Source organism: Lygodium microphyllum, chromosome 1 (assembly GCF_053477565.2).
Source record: "Lygodium microphyllum isolate KBCC chromosome 1, Lygodium_microphyllum_v1.1.10, whole genome shotgun sequence".
Lineage (NCBI taxonomy): Eukaryota > Viridiplantae > Streptophyta > Polypodiopsida > Schizaeales > Lygodiaceae > Lygodium > Lygodium microphyllum.
Window position 1 is genome coordinate 45,086,658 of NC_141135.1, and position 21,246 is coordinate 45,107,903.

Below are 21,246 nucleotides of genomic sequence, written 5' to 3' on the forward strand. Positions count from 1 at the left end.
TGTCGAGGCCTGAACGCCTGCGCAATCCAGTGCGCAGAGAAGGCCTGCGTACATGTCTACCTGTCTGCGGACGCGTTTTCCCTGCGGACGCGTTTTCCCTGACCTGCGCCACTGTTCACCTGCTTTGGGTGCCGCCTGAGTTCCTGCTGCAGACTAGCGCAGGGTCCCGTCTTCCTTGCCCGACACTTCGAATCCTGCCCTTGCCTTCCAAAGGTCCATTTTCTGTCCTGCTCGCACTCTGTCCCAGCATATCTGTGTATCATCATCGACCTGATCTGCATCCTGACATTCCTCTGGCACCCTGCCCTGTGTCTGACTCCGAGGATCTGTCTGTGACGGCCTGCTCTAATCCCAGAAGGAGACAGATTGTGTTAAAGTCTGTACAAACAGTACCGCAGAGTATAGATTTGTATAGAGGACCTAAGATACAACGACCTGCACAGAGAGAGAGAGAGCGCCCTGTAAATAGCTTCAGATCTCTTGTTAAAGTGGTGATACAACATGGTTGTTCTGGACATGGCCTTTATTGACCAAATGGTGGCAGCCCTTGGTCCGGATTCTAAAACAGAGGAACCAGAGGATATGGTTCCTTGCACAGAGGAGATGTCACCTGGTCCTGACTTCCAGCCTGCGGGCAAACGCACCAAGCATACTTCGGAAGACACAATGGATCATCAGGAACGTTCTTATGCTCAGATTGCTTCTGATTCTATGGATTCTCAGGATGTTGACTGGGAGCATTTGTTGGAGTTTGCCAATACTCTGCTTGGTGATTATGTTCAACATAATCATGAAGCGTTTTCTGGCTCTGAAATTGAAGATGTTCTGGAAGCCATTGTGGATCCTAAAAATGTGTTGCGCTCATTCTCAGTGTTTTATGAACATGCTGTTATACTCTTTTTCACTGGTAGGATCCCAATGCTTTCCTATATTCGCTAGTGGCTGCAAAGTCTACTGCAAGGGGAGTGTGTTAAAGAGATTTTTGTTGGGCCCCGAGGCTTTTATGAGGTGCTGTTGAAATCCGAGCAGCATCGTGCCGATCTGCTGACTAAACTGCCATTGTTCTTTGATCGCCGTTTGGTCCATGTTGTGCCATGGCGCCTAATGGCAGATTTTCAGCGTTTGCTTCAACGCGAATGCCCGGTGTGGGTTGAAGTGGAAAACTATCCTGCTGTCTATTGGCCACTGTTAAAGGATGCCATGGCTGTTGTGGGCACTGTTTTGGTTCCCCCGAGCCTAAGGGCCACGAATCGTAACCTTTTGTATATGTTATGGGACACTGCCTGGAAAAGGTCTGCTTGGTTACGTCTTAATTGCTTTGGCATGCATCCTTTGCACTTTCGTTTGAAATGGGGTAACTTTGCAAGGCATTGTTTTTCGTGTGGAAAATTGGGGCATTTTATGGCCGAATGTCCAGTGAAGCAACCGACTTCAGATGCTGAGCATATTTTGCCTCCCATGGAAGATATGGTGCTTGATGCTCCGTCACAGGATGTGACCTAGTCACCTAAAGTTTTGGATAAAGGCAAGCAACATGTTTCGGGTCTGGATTCCCGTGACAATGACTGGGTAGATGTACGTGCCAAAAAAGGTAAAAGGTTTAATGCTGATATGGCGGATACTGTGCCTTATGCTTCACAAGATTCCTTGTGTACTTATATGTGCAGGAAAGACATGTTGTCTTCAGAGCACACTACTCATGCTATGGTTTCTTCTGTTCCTCGCAATCAGCCCACTAGGAAAGTATATACGGATGGTCCGAAGGGCCCACCTGCTAAGTTGACTTTTGATGCTAGAGGTAATGTGATTACCCTCGTCGTTATCCCCGTTCCATCCCCAAGACAGTGGATACACTGTCTACCTCTAAATTTGGTCCTTGGAACTCTTTTGCCGTGTTAGCTGATTTTTTGGATGAGGAAGTCCTTGACATTCTAGCAAAAAAGGTTAAATCGAGGCAAGCTTTGTCTCGTTCCTGAGTTTCTTTTTGAATACACATGAAGATAGCCACGTGGAATGTGCGAGGCATTTGTTCTCGCAATAAGCAACATGCCATGTGGAGTTTATTGCATGAGAATCAGTGGGATGTCTTGTGTGCTGTTGAGCACAAGAGTCACGGTGAAGCAGGAAAAGTTGTGGATTGCCATGGGTTTCGCTTGTTTTATGCAGGGACACATGCCATGCATTATTCTGGTGTGCTTATGATTGTACATGAGAAATATCTGCGTGTTCTTATTAAAAATGATGTACATGGCCGTTTTGTGGTGATTGAAGTTTTAGTTGAAGGTGAGATCTTATGGTTGCTGGGTCTCTATGCTCTGAATGACCCTCTATCGCGCCGGGATCTTTGGAATACTTTGCAGACCTCCTTGTCACTTGGCAGACGGGGTTTTTTGACGGGGGATTTTAATATGTGTGTTGATTCTTCACAGTCCACATCAAAGCATTCGGTGATGGACGCTCCGGAAAGCCGTCTGTTGAATGCGTTTGCTCTTGCCGTACTTAAGCAAGATCTCTGGTCATGGCTACACCCTTCTTCTACATGGTTACTTTTCATTCTGTGCAGTATACAACTACATGGTCGCGGTTGGACCGCATGTACATCATGCAGAATGATGCTTTTATTCCTGAGATGCTGGAAATGAAAGTGTTGCAGCAATATGCCTTGTCGGACCATTTTTCTCGATAGCTTGAGATGCTTGCACAACCCATTGCACCTTTTAAGCAATCTCTGGATAGACTCCCTTTGCGTTTCAACTCGTCTTATTTGAAGCATTCAATCTTTCAAGGTTATATGCAGTAATTGATTGATTGATTTTTATTGGACTTCTCCTCTGAGGGCAATGCTTCTTTTGAACGATTGCTCTCTAATGTGCAGCGGGTTGTTCGGCGGTATGGGATCCATCATGCCTCTCTTTGTCGGGGGCGTCGACAAGTAGCGGAGGAATTACTGGCTTTGGTTTGTTCTCTACTGGTGGAGACTCCAGATGATGTATTTCTGCTGCCATGGGCTATGCGTTTGGCTGATCTTATTAAATAGTTTCAGTTGAAATCTTATCAGCAGGCCAAATTGCAAAATTTGACTGAGAATTTGCGAGATAGTGCTTGTCAGACTCATAAGTTCTTTCGAGCTCTCCATGCATCCCCTGCTCGAGAGAATATGACTAGACTCCAGGATGCAGATGGTCAAATGGTCATTGATCCTCAGACTATTGTGAATATGTGTAGGAATTATTTTCTAGGCCTTCTTGGTTCTACTACTCCACCTTCTGACCAAATTACTCATGCCGGCTCAATTTTCTATGATTTGGTCCGCAATCAGGTTCCGCATGGCATGCAAACTACATTGGAGACAGATATTCGTGAGGAGGAGGTTATGGATGTTTTGTTACACTTGCCCAAGGATAAAAGTCCCGGTTGGGATGGTCTCACTAATGAATTCTTTGAGGTTTTTGCTACCTGACTGGTGAAACCATTGACGGCTATGTTTCAGCAGGTTTGGGAAACGGGGTTCATGCCTTCCTCATGGAAAGAAGGACTTATCAAACTGCTTCCAAAAGTTCCTTCGCTGTCTATGTTGAAACATTGGCGACCAATTTCTTTGATGGGTTCTATGTATAAAATCTTTTCCAAAGTGATGGCGAATCGTCTCCATAAGCATCTTCTTGCCAGTGTGCATCCTCTTCAATATGGTTTCATTAAGGGCCGAAAAATTCTGCATAATGTCTTAAATGTGCAAATGGCTATTGACTATGCAAGGCACTCTAATCAGGAGGTGGTATTGATTCAATTGGATGTGGAAAAGGCTTTTGATTATTTAGACTGGTCTTTCATTGCAAAACTTATGTCTACTATGGGCTTTGGTACTCGGATGTCTCGTTTGATCTACACCATTAGTGCTGCGGCTTCTTCGCGAGTTATGCTGAATGGTGGTATTATCAAGCCATTTGTCCTTGCATGCTCTGTGAGACAGGGTTGCCCTTTGAGTCCTCTCTTTTTTGCCATTGCGACTCATCCAGTTCTTTCGATGTTATCCCATATGGTAGCTTCTAATCAGTTGGCTGGATTGTCTCTTCCTTTTGGACAGCACTTCATTAGTCAATCCTTGGCTGATGACAGTTTTATGATTTTGCGTGCAAATAAGGATAATCTTCGCAAAGCATTAGATGTTTGGACTCTCTTTGGTCATGCTTCTGGTCTTCATATCAATGCTTTGAAATCAGCCATTCTCAGTTGCACGGAGTCAGACTTGCAGTCATTGGACTGGCAAGGAATGGTTGTTCCCCGTGGTTTCATTGTTAGGCATCTTGGGTACCCTTTGGGTGTTGATGTTCGGCCAAAGTAACTACTAGAGTGGATTTCACAGAAACTGGCAGCTAAGTTTCTGTATTGGAAGTCACAGGCGTGGCCCTTCTATGTTCGCCTCAAAGTGGCTCAGACAATTTTGTTGCCGATGCTCACATATTTCTTGCCATTGCTGCCTTGGACTACTACTACATTGAATGCTCTTACTCAATACATTTGTTTCATGTTATGGAAGAAGGATTCCTTGCATGCAGGCATTTCATGGATTTCTTGGTCGCATGCATGTACCCCCAAACGCATGGGTGGTGGGGCTATTTTGGATGCCGAAACTCATATGCTGGCACTCCGTTGGTCTCTTTTTCGTGCCATGTGCTTGGATCATCACCCGTGGGTCTTTATAGCCCATTATTTTCTTGAGGATCACGGGCTTATGCATGGTAATACCCAAATTCGGAGCTCTTGGTGGCATGTTCTTAATGCAGACTCTTGGTTTTCTAGTCCTTCATCATCCGTGCTTGCTCATCTCGTATGTTCCTGGAAATTGGTTCTCCAGAAGGCTCAGTGGCATCCTGCGGAGGACTGCTTAGCTACTAACTCTTTTCAACTGGAATTGTTGGCAGCCTCGTGATTACTTTCTTGGGAAGGCAAACATGAGCTCAGACCAAAATTTAACCGCATGGCACGCTTGGGCTTGACTTTAGTTGCAGATGCCACCCTTGCCAGTCGCAATGTGTTGATATCGTTTCGTACAGTGAGGAGGCTTTTCAGGATTCCTCGTGGATACCGTGATTTATGGGGACAGCTTTTGATGGTGCTCCAGAGCAGACAACCCTTTCCTGCCCTTGCTTCGGGTTGTCCGTGGCAGGACTGGGACCTTGCAGGCCGGCTGAATTTGGAAAAGGCCTCAGCTAGTCAGGTGTTTCATCTTCTGATTAAAGATCATTAATGGCTGGCTACTAAAGCTAATACTGTATGGGGATTGCGTAAATCTCAGTCATGGTGGAAGGTAACTGTGATGGAGGGCTGGTTGAACAAGACACCGTTCAAATGCAAGGGCTTTCTTTGGAGGGTGATGATTGGTGGTCTTCCTCTTGCTTCAGCCCTTTCCAAGCGTCGAATCTCCAACGCCAATTGTTTCTTTTGCACCACCAGTGTAGAATCGGCCTGTCATCGATTTATTTCTTGCCCTCTCGCTAAGAAAATCTGGTCACTCTTGTCAGCGGTTTGGCGAGCAGTGGTTGGTTTCTCGCTAAGCCCTTATGATTGGGTTTTGTGCGGCCCAAATACCCCACACCGGCACAGTCGCATATGAAGATCTTGTTTCACTTTCTTAGATACTGGGGCTGTTGGCACAATTGGACCATTCAGAATGCTTTTCTTTTCGATTCAGCCTCTAATTTTCAGGGACATATTGCTAGGCTTAAAGGTCTCTTGCATTGGCAGATAGATCTCATTCGGCACTCTGACTTACTCCCTCAGGAGAACTTACTTCCCTGGCATATGGCAATTTCCTCTGTGTCTTTGCCATGACTTTTGTAACTCTTTTGTTGTTTAGTACTTTATAAATATAACATCCATTACGAGAGAGAGAGAGAGAGAGAGAGAGAGAGAGAGAGAGGAATAAAATGACTTATAAATGTCTAAAAGAAGCCAAATTTACCTATGAGACCATAAGTTACAACCATCTACATCATGAGACTAGTGTTTGGGAAACATACATTACAATAAAGAAATCTAGTTCTAAATGGTAATAACAAAAGAAAACTAGCTAATAATGTGAGGGAATACACGTGAAGAAATGCTCTAAATGCAAAAAGCATGAAACCAATTATATGACACAATGTAGAGATTGATGAACTCAGAACACAGTTAGGGTTAGGGTTAGGGTAACTAAGAGACAATTGACACAATAAATAATAAAGTGAATGAATAATGAATAACAATGCTCATGCAGTAAACACACTATATAGTGAATATTGAATCTCGAACTCTCGTATCTCTGGGATCAAAGTAGAGGTTATGAGTTGTAGAGTGTGTTGTGAGAAATAAGCCCTTAATAGATATATTCTTTTACCCCACGGCGTCCCATCCCAAAGCAGCTAGGGCATTGGGCAAAGGGCGCACGTCAGCTGGCCAGCTACCTATCAACACTATAGAGGTGATGATTATCTTAACAAGGGAGGCCAAGTGATCACCTAAGAGAGGCCAGGGCATTGGACCAAGGGTGCATGTCGGTTGCCCAGGGGCCTACCAAGTCTTGCAAAGGCAGATGGAATCAACAATGGACTTTTGATTTTAAAAAAAATTAGGGTTGTCGGTGTGATTTGTTCAAATGATTTAGCACTAAGTGATGGTTTCAAATTAGTCTTCGTCATATTGAGTCACTGTGTCTCGAAGTATGGGAAAATAAGGATGGATAGTTCCACTATCTTCATAAAACAAGCAAAACAATTCCACACAGTACTAGGATAAGTGCTTGGGGATGTCTAAGTGCGTGTGTGTGCCCACCAAACATATGGAGAGAAAGCCAAAATGGAAAAGTAAGCAAGACAAGCAATGCGAGCATGCAAGAGTAAGAAAAGATTGTCTTTGGAGACTACCTTTTGTAATGCTACGATTATGGTGGATCCAAAGTCAACCACTCCAAGGGTGATCGAAAAGGGATAAATGGACTCAGATGTATGTTTACATGAAGAGAATGTCAATGCATGGGATAATGCAAAGGAGGATGCAAATATTCATGCTTATGCAGAGTGCGATGCAATGGTGCCACTGGGACAGTGCCCTTGGCAAGGGAATTATTTACTTGCGCAAGCGTCCTTTTACAATCATGCAATCTTGACTCTGCGGATGAAGTTATAGATGTCCATAATATATAATACATAAAAAATAAAAATTTAAAAGGGAAATGCTGTTAATATTATCATTGTCCAAGAGAAGGAAACCGCTCCTCTCAAACTGGAAGGAGAAGTAAGAGAGAAGCACCCTCTCCCCTTCAATCGGAAGAAGTAGAGGAGGATGTACCCAAGCCGATTCGTGATAGAAGATACTAGAGAACTAGCCGGTTGATTGGCTTGGTCAAAATATTTGCAAAATTTTTGCTTGATGGCACAAATGCTAGGCAAATGGTACCTAGCTCAACCTGTTTTTTGGTGAAATGGTAGTGAACCACCATGTGTCATGTTAGAGAGGAGATGATTGGATTGCCCTTAAGCGCAATGGTACTCTAGTTATCGCAATAGACAATTGTAGGCGACTTGCAAGGAAATTGAAGCGTAACCACCAAGTTTCTCAAGTAGATGGTCTCCGTAGTACCATCGAAGAGAGCCCAATACTTTGCTTCGGTCATGGAAGCCGCCACTGACTCTTTCTTACGATTGACCCAAGAGATAGGTGGTGTGCCCAGGGTGTAGAGATAGCCTCCATGAGAACACCGTTAGGATCCCCTATCTAGTTAGAATCAGTGTATCCTTGCAAGCATAAACCATGTCTATAAGTTAGTCCAAAATTATAGGTACACCTTAAATATCTTAACACACGAAGACAAGCTGTCCAATGAGACATTCTAGGTGTATTAAAATACTAAGTAAATTAACTGAGAGTGCAAGATTTGGCCTAGTATGAATCAACCAAAGTAATTTCCCTACAACAGAACAACTGATATGAGCATCAAAAGGCGGATCCAAGGAATCCTTGTGTAGATGGATAGTGAGATCTAGAGAAAAGCCTACAAAAGTCAAGAGATCAGCTCGAGGGGTGAGCTTTCCTATCTTGTCATTGGGAGTGTGTGTATAAGTACGACTACCGAAAACTTTGAAGTGAGAAATAACAAGCCAAGAGTCAAATAATACCTCGTACAAAGTCTTTCTAGGGACCACCACAGTCCGGCATCGGTTGAGGATGTACACTGAAGTGTTAACAGCCTCAACCCAAAGGTGCTTAGGGAGCTCTATTGCAAACAATATAGAGCATGCCATATTTAGGACAGTTCAATTTCTTCGCTCTACAACTCCATTTTGTGCAGGGGAGTTGGTAGAGACGAGCTACGAGCAATGCCTTGCTCTTGTAGAAATTGAGAAAAATCATGGGAGGTAAACTCGCCAGTAGAATCATTCTTCATAGTACCCACATGATGACCAGTCTGATTAGAAACTAGCAGCACCCAAGCATAGAAATAAGTAAAGGCATTGGACTCGTACTTGAGGAGGTACACCCACATGTATTTAGAGAAATCATCCACTATAAAAAATAAGTAAATTGCGCCATTTAAGGTGGCAGTGGATGTGGGACCACAAAGATCAACATGAATGAGCCTAAGGGGTTTAGTAGCTCTAGTGATAGATTGCTGAGGAAAGGGCGTATGATGTTGCTCACCTAGTTGACATGCTTTACAAACCTCTCGAGATAGTTTTTAGGCGTGGAAGGTCCTCAAGCATCCCCTAATGTGAAATACAATGTGTCATTGAAGGCGGTAGTGGTGGGACCACAAAGATCAACATGAATGAGCCTAAGGGGTTCAATAGCTCAAGTGATAGACTGTTGAGAAAAGGGTGTATGATGTTGCTTACTTAGCTAACATGCTTTACAGACCTCTTGAGATAGTTTTAGGCGTGGAAGGCCCTCAACCATCCCTTGACGCTACAACTCATAGAGAGAGTCGTAGCCAAGATGTCCTAAGCGAAAATGCCAAAGATGCTTAGAGTCAGTGGGCTCCTATGTAGTGGCCAAAGAGCTTGGAAGTGATGGAACTCCGAATCATCGCTAGTCGGCTCAGTAAGAAAGTGGATCATGTGGTAAAGGCCATTAGGTTTGCCTTCACTAAACCAGTTTGAGAGTCTAGGACCTTGACTGTTGCTGTGAAGAAAACTGCTCGCCCTACTTGGGAAAGGTGTTGAATGGACAACAAGTTCACCCCAAGTTGGGGGACATGATAGATATTATCCAACAAAGTGAGATCTGAACCCAGATTAGAGAGAAAACTGACGCGACCTTGGGCTTGAATTGTGATTGAGGAGTTATTTCCTACGTGGACATTCTTGGCTGTAGGGGCTTGAGAAATAAAAATATACACTCTACGAGTCGTGATAGGTAGCTCCACTGTCCACAAGCCAAATAGGTACTGATGTGCTCAATTGTGACGAGTGGGCCTCTGTAGGCACCTCATCAAGAGGCAACTCGCAAATGTGAACGAGACTTGTATCCAATGTCTCTAAGGAGACAATGTAGGCCTTTGCAAGCCAATCGGACAAACCCTTTGGAGTTGAGTAGTTCGCCAACTGTGATGATGGACCGGTGGTAGTGTGGGTTTGGCCTCTCCATTGCCTCTACTGAGGGTTGCTATCACCTTGCTTTCCTTATTGCGGGTTACCCGATTGGGGTGCAGGGGTCCGACTCTTGGATTTGGGTTGTGTACCTCTTGCCTTAGATGGACACTCGGTGTCATAATGGCTAGTCTATTGACAATACCGATTCTTTCCATCTTGGTTTAAGTGTGGATTGATTGTTTCCCTGGGATTCACTAGCCTGATTTTGATTTTGATTTGAGTTTTGTGTGCCCTTGCTGTGTTGCCTTCTTTGAGAAGATGCAACAAGAGCCCCCTCTAGCGAGGATGTGTTATGAAATTGATTGAACAACCGTGCATAACGCAACAACTGATACTCTAACTCATAAAATGTGGGCATCTGAGGCAGTGAAATCACTTGCTGCACAAAATGGAAATATTTTCTTGGTAGCTTGTTAAGGAACATGGTAACCTGATCGTCAGAGGACTTAGGAGCCCCAGTGGTTGGAAACTCGACAAGGAGACATCGATACTCAACCAACTTGACTTTCAAGTCATCCTTGTCTGTGATTTTGACATGATCCAAATTGATGCGACAGGTCCTAGCCCGAGTAGCATAGTTGTCAATCAAGTGTGCCCAATGCTTGGATGCTAAGTTGAAATGGTGAAGCTGAGAGTGAAGCCCAGGCAACAAGCCTTGTATAAGCTTGACAATAGCAGAGGCATTACGAGCCTTCCATGAGCAGATAATCTCATATGGAACAAGGGCGGGATTAGGTTGGGGTTCCAACCCTTGCACTAATTCCCATAGGTTTTGAGAGTCTAAGATATGCCTCATCAAATTTGACCAAGTGGTGTAGTTTGATCCGTTGAAATGAGTCTTGTCATTAAATGTATGCTTGGTGGATGAAGAACTAGAACCATGAGGTGTTTGGGAAGATGGATAGATGGAATAAAATGGAGGATGAGATGGTGGTGGTGGCAGTGGATAATAAGTAGGAGGGGGTATAGGTGGATAAGTAGAAATAGGCTGCTGATGTCGAGTGAGTGCTGATTGCTGCGGAGGTACTGAAATGGACATAGGTCCACATGATACCATAGGTATAGTTGGAGGCACTGGGACATGATAGCCTTGTTCAAATGTTGGATGGAGTACTACAGAATGATCAAATGGTCCACTAGGTAATGCCATAGAGGCAAATTGTGATATCGAATGATCCACACTTGAACACTTGAAGAATGTCTTGGAGGGGAAAAACTTGAAAGTGTGTCTGTGGGAGGTCGAGTTGCCATCACAGGTACACCTGACAACGGGTATGTAGAGGTCCTAAAGATCGTTCCTAAATATGCAGAACCCCTTGGTGTGGTGTGTGGTGGATAAGGTAGTGCACTTAATGAAAGCAAAAAGGTAGGTGCAACAGAGGATGAGGGAGGGATGGGTGGGAGCCCAAATGGATTTGTAATGGATGTTGTCACGGGAAACATCGTAGATTCCTTTTGTCCATTAAATGCACTAGATGAAGATGCACCTACTCCATATTGACCATGAGAAATAAAATCATTCGAAGGAAAAGGAAGGGTAGGAATACTTACAAGTTCTTTTAGCTTCTTACCTAGTTTTGAGTTCATGAAGAAATAGCTGTCTTCCTCATTACTTACAAACCAAATATTGTTTTGAAGAGTCTCTTCTTCTTGAGCATCTCCTGATCCAACAACAAATACAAAATCAGTTGGCATAGAATCTGAAATAGTAATGTTTATACTTCGCATTGGAGAAAATAAGTAATGGGGAAGTGATGTGTACGTTAAGCCAGGTTCCACTTGTGGATGGCCGGTCCGTAGTGGAGATTTCGAAGGTCCTACTAGATCATTAGTTCTGTGCATCGAATCTAAAGAAGAAAACTCAGGCTTGCCTTCAACCTCCTGCTGAGAAGGATGAGATCATACTTATCAGTAAAAATCTGATATGGTATGTGGACTCCATGGTAGTCCAATGGTTGTCCGCCCACGTCAAATCAAGCAATATCAAGTTGGGAGACCAACTCCTAATTGTTTTTGTCCATGTTTGGTTGTGGAGATTGGAGCAATGTCGTGAATGTGTTTGATGTCATGTTACACTTTTGTTGTTTTTGTTTTCACGAATGAGCTTTTTGATCAAAGGCCAAGGTTTCTGAGAGAGTACCTAGCTCTGATACCATGCGAAGAAATGCTCTAAATGCAAAAAGCATGAAATCAATTGTATGACAAAGCATAGATTGATAAACTCAGAACATAGTTAAGGTTAGGGTCAGGGTAACTCAGAGATAGTGAACACAATGAATAATAAAGTGAATGAATAATGAATATATAGTGCTCATGCAGCAAGCACACTATGCAGTGAATAGTGAACCTCGAACTCTTGTATCTTTGGGATCAAGGCAGAGGTTATGAGCTGTAGAGTGTATTGTATTCTGAACGGATCTCGAATCGTAGCAAAGGCAGGCTCCGAGTGTGGAACACCAACAAATGCAGCCAAGGAAGGTTGGATTTGATGCATACGGCAGTGCAGGAGAGAGAGACTAAAAATGTAGGTACCTGAGGAGAGAGAAAAATTCGGTGACAGTTATTAGATGCAAACACAAATGTTAGAGGTGAGAGAATGCTAGGCAACAGTCAGAAATTGCAAACACGGCATTCAAAAGAGAGAAAAAGTCATGGTGATTATAGACAATAGGTGGCCATAGCATCTAGTAGTAGGTGACAGCTCCACAGGCCTGGCGATAGCAGCAACTGCATGTAGAAGTTTGGGATCAGGTGTTGAACGATGAGAGGTGGCTGGTGGAAGCTTTGACTTTGTGATGTCCTCCACAAACAGGGGAGTTATGGCTTTTGAACCATGCAAAAACGAGATTGAGGGAGAGTGGTGGCATGCATGCATATTTATAGAAAGTTTGGGACACCCAAATTAGGGTTTTACTTGTGGGACACAGTAACTCTCTAAGATCGTGTTTCTTTTTAAAATAAAAGGTTTTCTTCATTAATTAAATATGTAGTCAAACTAATGCATTTTTAGCTCAACAACACATTATCTAAGAAATCCCCCATCGTTTGTTGTTGCAGTATAATCTCAATCTCTCCCATATATGTGAGAGAGAGAGAGAGAGAGAGAGAGAGAGAGAGAGAGAGAGAGAGAGAGAGAGAGAGAGAGAGATTATTCGGGTGTGCTCATGATTGTACATGACAAATATCAGCCTGTTCTTATTAAAAATGATGTTCATGGCCGCTTTTTGGTGATTGAAATTTTATTTGAAGGGGAAATCTTATGGTTACTTGGCCTCTATGCTCCGAATGATTCGTTATCTTGTTGGGAGCTTTGGCAGACTTTGCAGACCTCCTTGTCACTTGGTAGACGGGGCTTCTTCATGGGGGATTTCAATATGTGTGTTGATTCTTCCCAGTCCACATCGGAGCATTCGGTAATGGATGCGCCGGAAAGTCGTATGTGGCATGAGTTGGCTCTTGCTGTTCTTAAGCAAGATCTTTGGTCCTGGCTACACCCGTCTTCTACAGGGTTTACTTTCCATTCTGCCCAGTATGCAACAACGTGGTCGCGATTGGACCGTATATATATCATGCAGAATGATGATTTTCTTCCCGAGATGCTCGAAATAAAAGTGTTGCAGCAATATGCCTTGTCGGACCATTTCCCTCTGCAGCTCGAGCTGCTTGCACAACCCATTGCACCTTTCAAGCAATTTCTGGAGAGACTCCCTTTGCGTTTCAACTCGTCTTACTTGAAGCATGCAATCTTTCAGGGCTATATGCAGCAATTGATTGACAGATTCTTCTTGGACTTCTCCTCTCAGGGCACTGCGTCATTTGAAAGATTGCTCTCTAATGCGCAGCGGGTTGCTCGGCAGTATGGGATCTATCATGCCTCTCTTTGTCGGCGGCGTCGCCAGGCAGCAGAGGACCTGCTGGTTTTGGTTCGTTCTCTGCTGGTGGACACTCCGGATGATGCATTTCTGCTCGCACTGGCCATGCGGGTGGCTGATCTTATTAAAGAATTCCAGTTGAAATCATATCAGCAGGCCAAACTGCAACATCTGACGGAGACTTTGCAAGATAGTGCATGTCAGACCCATAAGTTCTTTCGAGCTCTCCACGCCTCTCCTGCTCGAGAGAATATGACTAGACTCGAGGATGCAGAAGGCCACCTTATCCTGGATCCGCAGACTATTGTGCATATGTGCAGGAATTATTTCCGTGACCTTCTCGGTTCCACTTCTCCACCTTCAGCCCAAATTACTCAGGCCCGTTCGGTTTTTTATGACCTGGTCCGCAATCAGCTTCCGCAGGACATGCAAGCTACTATGGAGTCAGATATTTGTGAGGCAGAGGTTATGGACGTCTTGTTACACTTGCCCAAGGATAAAAGTCCGGGTTGGGATGGTCTCACCAATGAGTTCTTTGAAGCTTTTGCTACCCAACTGGCGAAACCATTACATGCTTTGTTTCAGCAGGTGTGGGAAACGGGGATCATGCCTTCCTCATGGAAAGAAGGACTTATTAAACTGCTTCCAAAAGTTCCTTCGCCATCTAAGTTGACACAATTTCTTTGATGGGTTCAATGTACAAAATCTTTTCCAAAGTAATGGCGAATCGGCTCCATAAGCATCTCCCTGCCATTGTGCACCCTCTACAGTATGGTTTCATCAAGGGCCGAAATATTTTGCACAATGTATTGAATGCTCAACTGGCAATTGATTATGCAAGGCATTCTAATCAGGAGGTAGTACTGATTCAACTGGACCTGGAAAAGGCTTTTGACTATCTGGACTGGTCTTTCGTTGCTGAACTTATGTCTGCTATGGGCTTTGGTGCTCGGATGTCTCGTCTAATCTACACCATTAGCGATGCAGCGTCTTCGCGAGTCATGCTGAACGGAGGTGTTACTGAGCCATTTGTCCTTGCCCGCTCTGTCAGACAAGGGTGCCCTTTGAGCCCTCTATTCTTTGCCCTTGCGACACATCCAGTTCTTTCGATGTTATCTCATATGGCAGCCTCTTCTCAGTTGGCCGGACTGTCGCTTCCTACAGGACAGCACTTCATTAGCCAATCCCTGGCGGATGATAGTTTTATGATTTTGCGTGCGGACAAGGATAACCTTCGAAAAGCATTGGATGTTTGGGGTCTCTTTGGTCAGGCGTCCGGCCTTCGTATCAATGCGCTCAAATCAGCCATTCTCAGCTGCACGGAGTCGGATTTGCAGTCCTTGGACTGGCAGGGTCTGGTTGTTCCTCGTGGCTCCATTGTCAGGCACCTTGGGTACCCTTTGGGTGTTGATGTTCCCCCAAAGCAGCTTCTGCAGTGGATTTCTCAAAAAATGGTGGATAAGTTTATGTATTGGAAGTCTCAAGCCTGGCCCTTCCATGTTCGCCTCAAAGTAGCCCAGACAATTATGTTGCCAATGCTCACATATTTCTTGCCATTGTTGCCCTGGACTACTATGACTCTGAATGCTCTTACTCAGTCTATTCGTTTCATGCTATGGAAGAAGGACTCATTGCATGCAGGTATTTCCTGGATCTCTTGGTCGCATGCGTGCACCCCCAAATGCATGGGTGGCGGAGCTATTTTAGATGCCCAAACTCACATGCAGGCACTCCGTTGGTCTCTTTTCCGCGCCACGTGCTCGGATCATCATCCATGGGTCGATATAGCCCGTTATTTCCTTGAGGGCCATGGCCTTTTGCATGGCAATACCCAAATCCGGAGTTCTTGGTGGCATGTTCTTAATGCTGATTCGCGGTTCTCCAGTTCTTCTTCGTCGCTGCTTACTCATTTGGTATGTTCCTGGAAACAGGTCCTCCAGAAGGCTCAGTGGCATCCAGCGGAGGATCGCTTAGCTACTAACTCTTTTCAATTGGAATTGGTGGCAGTCTCGCGTTTACTTTCATGGGAAGGTAAACATGAGCTTAGACCACAATTCAACGGGATGGCACGTTTGGGCTTGTCTTCAGTTGCGGATGCCACCCTTGCCAGTCGCAATGTGCTTATATCGTTTCGTACAGCTAGGAGGCTTTTCAAGATCCCTCGTGGATATAGGCCTTTATGGGAACAGCTTTTGAGGGTGCTCCAGAGCAGACAGCCCTTTCCTGCCCTTGCTTCGGATCATCCTTGGCAGGATTGGGACCTACAAGGCCGGCTGACTTTAAGCAAAGCTTCTGCTAACCAAGTGTATCATCTTCTGATTAAAGATCATCAATGGCTAGTTACTAAAGCGAATGCTTTATGGGGATTGCGTAAATCCCGGTCATGGTGGAGGGCGACTGTGATGGAGGGCTGGTTGAACAAGACACCCTTCAAATATAAAGTCTTTCTTTGGAGAGTGATGATTGGTGGTCTTCCGCTTGCTTCAGCTCTTTCTAAGTGACGAATCTCCAATGGCAACTGTTTCTTTTGCACCACTACTGTGGAATCCACCCGCCACCGATTTATTTCTTGCCCCATCGCTAAGAAAGTCTGGTTATTTTTGTCGGCTGTTTGGCAAGGGGTGGTTGGTTTCACCTTGCGCCCCTTTGATTGGGTTTTCGGGCAGCCCAAATACCCCACTCTGGCACAGCCACATATGAAGCTCATGTATCATTTTCTTCGATATTGGGGCTATTGGCATAACTGGACCATTCGGAATGCTTTTCTTTTTGACTCCGTCTATAATGTTCAGCGGCATATTGCGAGGCTTAAGGGCCTCTTGTATTGGCAGTTAGATCTTCTCCAGCATTCTGATTTGCTCTCTAGTGAGGACTTACGTCCCTGGCATATGGCAATTTCCTCTGCGTCTTTGCCATGACGTTGTAACTTGTAGTACTTAGAACCTCTTCACATGATGGCTTAGATTGTCGTCATGTATCTTGTAATCAAGTAATCTTGTACTTTTTTCGTAATTAATACAATTACCTTTCACGAAAAGAGAGAGAGAGAGAGAGAGAGAGAGAGAGAGAGAGAGAGAGAGAGAGAGAGAGAGAGAGAGAGAGAGAGCGAGGACTCCTTGCATGCAGGCATTTCATGGATTTCTTGATTGCATGCGTGTACCCCCAAACGCATGGGTGGTGGGGCTATTTTGGATGCTAAAACTCATATGCTCGCACTCCGTTGGTCTCTGTTTCGTGCCATGTGCTTGGATCATCACCCGTGGGTCTTTATAGCCCGTTATTTTCTTAAGGATCACGGGCTTGTGCATGGTAATATCCAAATTCGGAGCTCTTGGTGGCATGTTCTTAATGCAGACTCTCGGTTTTCTAGTCCTTCATCATCCTTGCTTGCTCATCTCGTATGTTCCTGGAGATTGGTTCTCCAGAAGGCTTAGTGGCATCCAGCGGAGGATCGCTTAGCTACTAACTCTTTTCAACTGGAATTGTTGGCAGCCTCGCGATTACTTTCTTGGAAGGCAAACATGAGCTCAGACCAAAATTTAACCACATGGCACGTTTGGGCTTGACTTCAGTTGCAGATGCCACCCTTGCCAGTCGCAATGTGTTGATATCGTTTCGTACAGCCAGAAGGCTTTTCAGGATCCCTCGTGGATACCGTGATTTATGGGGACAGCTTTTGACGGTGCTCTAGAGCAAACAACCCTTTCCTGCCCTTGCTTCGGATCGTCCCTGGCAAGACTGGGACCTTGCAGGCTGGCTGAATTTGGAAAAAGGTCTCAGCTAACCAGGTGTATCATCTTCTGATTAAAGATCATCAATGGCTGGTTACTAAAGCTAATACTGTATGGGGATTGCATAAATCTAAGTCATGGTGGAAGGTAACTGTGACGGAGGGTTGGTTGAACAAGACTCCTTTCAAATGCAAGGTCGTTCTTTGGAGGGTGATGATTGGTGGTCTTCCTCTTGCTTCAGCCCTTTCCAAGCGTCAAATCTCCAACGGCAATTGTTTCTTTTGCACCACTAGTGTGGAATTGGCCCATCATCAATTTATTTCTTGCCCTCTTGCTAATAAAATTTGGTCACTCTTGTGAGCGGTTTGGCGAGCAATGGTTGGTTTCTCGCTAAGCCCTTATGATCGGGTTTTTGTGCGGCCCAAATACCCCACACCCTCACAGTCACATATGAAGATCTTGTTTCACTTTCTTAGATACTGGGGCTGTTGGCACAATTGGACCATTCGGAATGCTTTTCTTTTTGATTCAGCCTCTAATGTTCAGGGACATAGTGATAGGTTTAAAGGTCTCTTGCATTGGCAGATAGATCTCATTCGGCACTTTGACTTACTCCCTCGGGAGGACTTACTTCCTTGGCATATGGCAATTTCCTCTGCGTCTTTGCCATGACTTTTGTAACTCTTTTGTCGTTTAGTACTTTATAAATATAACATCCATTACGAGAGAGAGAGAGAGAGAGAGAGAGAGAGAGAGAGAGAGAGAGAGAGGGCATCCATGGGCATGTGGCCCGTGTGCGAGGAATATTCTTATGGCAAATCTCCTCTATGATGTGAGCAGACCTGGTTCTTTTGGATATTGCTGCTCCCTGGATGGTGATTGTTCTCTCCACTCCAACTACTCCTTTTGTGTGACTTGATAGTACTGTTCATGTAATAGGTTGTTCTGAGAGAGAGAGAGAGTGTGTGTGTGTAAGAGAGAGTTTCTCGGATGACCTGACGGTCTGATGTAACAGAAAGTAAGAGATACACAGTGAGAATGCTGACCTGATGGTCTGATGTAAATATTTACTACTTAATTCAATTATCTTCACGAAAGAGAGAGAGAGAGAGATAGAACTACTTTTTTTTCAATCATCCAACCACAAGAACAGCTACAAGATCTTCTGAGGAAAGAGGTATCCGATGATGCAACCGTTTCTTATTCTCATTTCAGGGTATAGGCTAAACAAACCTAAAAAAAGACCAACTTAAAAAAAAAAAAAACCAATTAACAATGCAGCAAGCATGTATATTTTGGATATCGGGGAGTTATGTTTGCACCTTGAAATCCATGGGAGGCGGGGCAATTTCGAATGTGGGGACCCATATGACAACCCTTCATTGGCCATTGTTTCGGGCCTTTTGTATTGGTCAACCCCCTTGGACTTTTATTACTCGTGCTTTCCTTGAAGAATAGGGCCTTTGCCATGCAATTCAAGGATTTAGGGTTCTTGGTGGCATGTGCTTAATGCTAAAGTTCACCTTTCTATGTGTGCCTCATGTCTTCTTAACCATTTGGTGTCTTTACGGAAAATTGTCATTTCCAAGGCTTATTGGCATCCGACATAGGATAGATAGGTGGTTAATTCATTGCCGACGGAAATTTTAGCTCTTTCTTCGATTCTTTCATGGGAAGGCAAATCGGAGGAGAGACCTAAATTTAACCTCATGGCACGCTTTGGATTGTGACCTCAGTGGTTGATTCCACTCTCTTGCCTCGAGGCACCTTGATGTGCTTTTGCACCATGAAAAGAGTCTTTCAGGTACTACGTGGCTACAATGATTTTTGGGGTAGAGTCTTTGATCTCTTGCAGGATTGGCAACCCTTTCTTGTTCTAGATTTCAATTGCTCGTGGCAGGAGTAGGATCTTGCAGGGTGTTTGATCCTTCACTACTCTTTGGTTAATTAGATCTATCATCTCATGATTAGAGGCCGCATAATCAAAGCCAATTCTCTTTAGGGATTGCACAAATCTAAGGCTTGGTGGAAATTGACAATAATGGAGGGATGGATCAATACAAATGCAAGGTATTCATTTGGAGAATGTTTGTGGGGGGCCTCCCTCTTCCATTGGCCCTTCATTGTAGAGGTATATCTAATGGGGATTGTTTCTTCTGCACCATTGGGGTGGAGTCTTCCCATCACATATTCATTTCTTGCTCTTTCGATCGGAAGATTTGGGCCCATCTCTTAGACGTTTGGCTCGTGGTGGTGGGCATGTGGAAGTGTCCACTTGATTGGGTTTTTGGGATGGCTAAATATAATGGTTTGCCTTGGGTCACATGAGGATTTTGTTTCACTTTTGGAGATTTTGGGGTTGGCATTTTTGGGTCACTTGCAATGTGTTCATTTTTGATGCTGCCTCGGGCATTCAACATCATGTTACGAAGCTTAAGGGACTTCTCTAGTGGTAGCTTGACCTTCTTTAGCATGCTGATATCTTGGTCAGAGATGATTTAGTCCCTTGGCATACGACAATCTCCTCTGTTTCTTTGCCATGACTTTTGTATCTTTTGTGCAGGATGGACTAGAGCCATCTTGCATCTTGTAATCTTGGAATCTTGTACTTGTATTTTTTTCATAATTAATACAATTACTTGGGGGAGAGAGAGAGAGAGAGAGAGAGAGAGAGAGAGAGAGAGAGAGAGAGAGAGAGAGAGAGAGAGAGAGAGAGAGGGAGGGAGGGAGGGAGGGAGGGAGGGAGGGAGCCGTCGCCTGCGCCCCGTCGCTGTTGCCTGCATTTGTGCCCCGTCGCCGTCGCTTGCAACCCCGTTGCCGTCGCCTGCATCTGGAGGCCCGTCGCCATCGTCTGGAGGCCCATCGTCTGTCGCTGCCTGGACCTGTGCCCGCCGTCGCCTGCATCTGCGCCTTGTTGCAGCAAACCCTAATTCGATTGCTTTCGTTAACGACAAGAAGCGGCGACAGAGAGACAGGGCGAGAGCAACAGAGGCAGGCGTGGATGCTGTTCCTGCGCTGGCCCCTGGCGCCTGCCCGCGCGACCTGCACTCTGTTGACCTAGTCCGCCCCGTTTTTCGTGTCTTGCATACTGCCTACCGTCAATCGTGCTGTGCCACATCGTGGATGCCCTAACCAGCGTATCGCAGATTTGCCAGGTTCAATCGGGTGGTGATACAACATGGCTGGTCTGGATATTGCTTTTATCGACCAAACGGTGGCAACCCTTGGCCCGAATTTTGATACAGAGGAACTAGAGGATCTGGTTCCTCGCACAGAGGAGATGCCTCCTGGTCTTGACTTCCAGCCTGTGGGAAAATGCACCAAGCATACTTTGAAAGAGACAATGGATCATCAGGAACGTTCTTATGCTCAGGTTGCCTCTGATTCTATGGATTCTCAGGATGTTGATTGGGAGCATTTGCTGGAGTTTACAAACACGCTGCTTGGCGATTATGTCCAACATAATCATGAAGCTTTTTCTGACTTGGGAGCTGAAGATGTTCTGGAAGCCACCGTGGATCTGAAAAATGTATTGTGCTCATTTTCGGTGTTTTATGACCGTGCTGTTATACTCTTCTTCACTGGCAGGATCCCAGTGCTTTCCCATATTCGCCAGTGGCTGCACCATCTACTACAAGGGGAGTGTGTTGAGGAGATTTTTGTTGGGTCTCGAGGCTTCTATGAGATGCTGTTGAAATCTGAGAAGCACCATGCTGATCTCTTGTCTAAACTGCCATTGTTTTTTGATCGCTGTTTGGTCCATGTTGTGCCATGGCACCCAATGGCAGATTTTCAGCGTTTGCTTCAACGTGAATGCCCAGTGTGGGTTAAAGTGGAAAATTGTCCGGCTGTCTATTGGCCACTGTTAAAGGATGCCATGGCCGTTGTGGGCACTGTTCTGGTCCCTCCGAGCCTAAGGGCCATGAATCGTAACCGTTTATGTATGTTATGGGACACTGCTAGGAAAAGGCCTGCTTGGTTACGTCTTAATTGCTTTGGTATGCATCCTTTGCACTT

At 44.9% G+C, this 21,246-nt stretch overlaps 1 protein-coding gene across 2 annotated transcripts in view; it reads left to right on the forward strand.

The window, feature by feature from the left end:
- The window catches only part of LOC148041061 (retinal-binding protein), a 72,198-nt gene that overhangs the window by 13,040 nt on the left and 37,912 nt on the right, over positions 1–21,246 (forward strand). The gene's annotated exons all lie outside the window — the stretch shown is intronic.